This window comes from Bicyclus anynana, chromosome 16 (genome assembly GCF_947172395.1).
Source record: "Bicyclus anynana chromosome 16, ilBicAnyn1.1, whole genome shotgun sequence".
Classification (NCBI taxonomy): Eukaryota; Metazoa; Arthropoda; class Insecta; order Lepidoptera; family Nymphalidae; genus Bicyclus; species Bicyclus anynana.
Window position 1 is genome coordinate 9,654,831 of NC_069098.1, and position 4,395 is coordinate 9,659,225.

Here is a 4,395-nt window from a genome sequence, read left to right on the forward strand (position 1 = left end):
TGAAAGTTTACATTGATTTCCACGCGGACGAAGTCGCAGGCGTCCGCCAGTGTAATCTAAAGGAACTTGAAAAAGGATCTGGATAAAAACTGGCACGATATAATATTTTTGTCTTGAACAAAGTAAAAATTACGAAAAGAAAAAAAAGATAATTATTCATATAGCACGAAGTGGAAACGTATAAATGATAATGATTAAAATTTATAATGCAAACAATTCCATTACATTAACGTAAACTAAGTCAAAATTTCACAGGTTTGTGTAAATCTTATTAAAATTGTAAACTTGAATTATGTAACCCAAAATCCTCGTTTCCAGTTTAAATGAAATGGAAGTCATTAGTGGTTTACACAGAGCTTAGTGCCTCATAATTATTACGCGACTAATTTCGGCGGATTCAAAGCGGTGTCAACAATACTTAGTTGGCTGTTAGAACTGACGGTTCTTTGAAGTTACCCAGTAATTAATTTAGTTTCTCTCTGTACCTTACCTATGTTGAAAATAATGATATTTTTTTAATTAACCATACAGCTTTTTTTTTGAGAGCCGTGATAGCCCAGTGGATATGACCTCTGCCTCCGATGCCGGAGGGTGTGGGTTCGAATCCGGTCAGAAGCATGCACCTCCACCTTTTCAGTTGTGTGCATTTTAAGAAATTAAATATCTCGTGTCCAAACGGTGTAGGAAAAATCGTGAGGAAACAAACCTGCATACCTGAGAAATTTCTTAATTCTCTGCGTGTGTGAAGTCTGCCAATCCGCATTGGGCCAGCGTGGTGGACTACTAGCCCAACCCCTCTCATTAAGAGAGGAGACTCGAGCTCAGCATCGAGCCGAATATGGGTTGATAACGACAGTTTTTTTTAATTGTAATAGGCTATCTAACACTGAAAGAATTTTCAAATCGGACAAGTAGTTCCTGAGATTAGCGCGTTCAATCAATCAAACAAACAAACATACTCTTCAGCTTTATAATATTAGTATAGATTATTATAAAGTAAAATAATACTTACTTTTATAGAAATCATACAATTTTTAAATATCCGAATTATTGAAACGCATTGATTTAAAATTGAGAATTTTCTTCATTCTCTACGTGTGAAAAGTCTGCTAACCTGCATTGGGCTAGCGAGGTGGACTATGAGCCTAACCCCTCTTATTCTGAAAGGAGATTCGTGCTCAACAATGAGCCGCACATAGGTTGTAAATGGCGATTGATTAACCCTGGAATTCATAGTCGTGAAGTGAACAATCCCCCACAAACCAATATTCAGTATTCACCCAGGGGCTGACTATTGAATCATCCTTCATTGCATTTCATAAACAAACTACTGGAGAGCCCCTAGGTGACTGGAGTTTCAAGCAAATGTTGTCTATGATTTTACATTAGATCTTTGAAAATTCTGTGACACAACCACAGAGAGACGTATTTTGTTAATTCTTTGACATTTTACAAAATAATTGAGTTTCTAATATTTTCATTTACTTTTATTATCGTAGTAAAATTTAATTCGTTCAAGTGTACAATAGATCAATTTTATCAAAAAGTTTCTTTCTCACAAGAAGGAGTTGTTAGAAAAATATTGAAGTTATGTGGACGAACATGATCATATACAAAATTATCAGCCGATGAACGTCCACTGCTGGACATAGCCGTCTTGCATGGACTTTCAAACACAACGGTCTCGAGCCGCCAGCGTCCAGCGGCTCCCTGCAACCCGCTTGATGCCCTCGGTCCACCTAGTGGGGGTTCGACCAACACTGCGATTTCATCGGCTCTTCGAACTATGTGGCCTGCCCATTGCCACTTCAGCTTCACGACTCGCTGTGCTACCTATGTCAGTGACTTTGGTTTGTCTGCGGATCTCCTCATTTGTGATACGATCACGCAGAGAAATCCCAAGCATACTATTTACTATATAAGTAGTTTGATATTTCATAGTTTTTTGTAATGTGGAATCCTACTTGAAATAAAAAAAATATTGTAAGAGGAAATTTGTTTATTTTACTCAAAACCACCTATAATTACCTGAAATAATTACAAGTAGGAACTATTATGCTGTATTTTCTTACAATTTATAGTAAGTGCAGTAAATAAATATAAGTGTAGCTTATCCTTAGGAATAGTGGTAAAATTGCATTTCACAAAGCTTTAGACCACATAATATTATATATTTAGGAGGTAGGCTTGGGCCGGTAATGGGCTGATAATAATGAACCACACAGTACTTATTGCAATTCTAAAATCAAACCTATATCCTTTTGATACAAAGTTTAATTAATAACAACAATAAATACATAATTTACATATAACTTATTGTTATTATTGTATATTTTTATAGGGCCAGACTTAAATGAAAAATGCAGAAGTAAACATTTAATAATTATCTTTATTAAAGATGTGAATCAATAAATTTCATTCAATTAAGATTTGTATACATTTTCTATTGTTATGGACTTCAGAGTGAGTGACCACCTTACAACATACTGCACTCACTTCTACTACCTCGATATTAAATGCTGCTGACTTTTCAAGGTATGTGGGTCTTCCAATTACTGTGATCTGAAAACTCAGATTTTCAAGGACCAAAGTATTCTCAGTATTCTTGGTAAAACAGTATTCTCAGAGCTCATCACTGCTATTCCCTGCCATGATAGCCGGTTTCTTTAAATCTGTGCATAGGGTCCTCCGGGGTTGTTTATATGTATACCTATGCGTGCCATCAATACAGCTTGACTTGTGGCATTTCTGTTATTTCATAGAATGCTTGATGGACTGCAAATACAGTCTGAAAATAAACATTATGTTAGTTACATTTATGTAGGTTATATATTTCCTAAATCAAAACTAGATAGGTATATTACAAACAAACTAATTAAATTCTTCATCATGAGTATGTTAAGCATGAGTCTCCTCTCAGAATGAGAGGGATAAGGTCCACCACTCTGGCCCAATGTGAATTGGCAGACTTCACACATGTAGAGACAATGTTTTTCCTTCAACGTATGAGACATGTGATATACATTTAAATTCATAAAATGCACATAACTGAAATGATTTGGAGGTGCATGTTTCAGACAGCATTTGAACCTACACCCTCCGAATAGAAGGCAGAGGTCATATCAACTGGGCTATATGGATTTTGACCTACTCCTAATTTATCTATACTAATATTATAAACAGGAAAAATTTGTTTGTTTGTTTTGTATAGGATCTGGAACTACTGAACTGATTTGAAAGATTCTATCACTGTTGGGAACCTACACCCTCATAATCAAAGGCAGAGGTCATACCCACTGGTCTAATTGGTTTTATATCTACTCCTAATTTATCTTTACTAATAATAGAAACAGGAAAGATTTGTTTGTTTGTATGTATGTAGGCTCTGGAACTACTGAACCAATTTAAAAAATTCTTTCACTGTTGGGAAGCTACACTATCCCCGAGCTCTATAGGCTATATTTTATCCCCGCATTCTTACGGAAATGGGAACCACACAGGGTGAAACCGCGCGGCGTCTTCATGAACAAAAAATTATTGATAATGAACAGAGGTACGTACCTGGAAACATCCCGTTACATAGAATCGAAGTGCTGCTAGAATGCATAATAATAGCGGTATTGGTATTCCTCTCTTGGGTCTTCTGTGTTCATTCTTCATCAAACAGAGGCATATTATGCCTAATATGAGAATCTTTCGTACATTCCATATCGCCATAGTATTAAACTGGATTTACGCAATTGCGAATATTTATCTTGGATACTGATATAACTCGCTGTTTATACACAGTCTTAACACTTTCCAAGTCCACTTTTTAATAAATAAATCACGAATAACAACAAAAAAAAGTACCAGGGGACGGTTTGGCTGACAGTTATCGGTAATTCAGCAGTCAGCCGCCAGCTCCTGTCAAATGAGGGGTTTCTTTTGTCTATGAAACGCGTAGGGGTTGAATTCGACACATAGCGGCTGAATAATCCCCTTAGGGGCCCCCTACTACGACTATGAATTCCACCGTTAAACGCCAAAAGGTCACTTAGATCTCAGAATTCATACTCGCATAGGCTTACCTGGGCCATAAGGTAGTTAAATCAACGAGCTGCTATTTTACCTGTAACACTTTTATTAAAAGCATCATGGTTTTCAAATCCCAAAAAAAAAAAACAATCCCCTAAATAAATCCAATTTTAGTATGGACGCAGTATACTTGACCTTTATCTCAAACAATTGCGATCATCAAAGAAATAAATCTTTAGTATCCACAAAGGTCTAGTCGGGATTCCACTTTTTGTGCGAAGGGTCAAGTGGGGGTGCAAAAAGAGGCCATCATTATGGGTCTATCAATAATGGCGGACATGAGGGAGCGAGATCTGCGAATTGTCTTGTTATAGCCAC

General features: G+C 36.5%; 1 long non-coding RNA gene across 1 annotated transcript; it reads right to left on the reverse strand.

The window, feature by feature from the left end:
* Positions 1-2,369: 2,369 nt before the first annotated feature.
* LOC128198856 (uncharacterized) lies at positions 2,370-4,014 on the reverse strand. Its single transcript, XR_008251573.1, has 2 exons — positions 3,562-4,014; positions 2,370-2,788 (listed from the first exon to the last, which is right to left on the reverse strand). It is a non-coding gene; the product is annotated as an uncharacterized LOC128198856 (long non-coding RNA).
* Between the last annotated feature and the right edge of the window lie 381 nt (positions 4,015-4,395).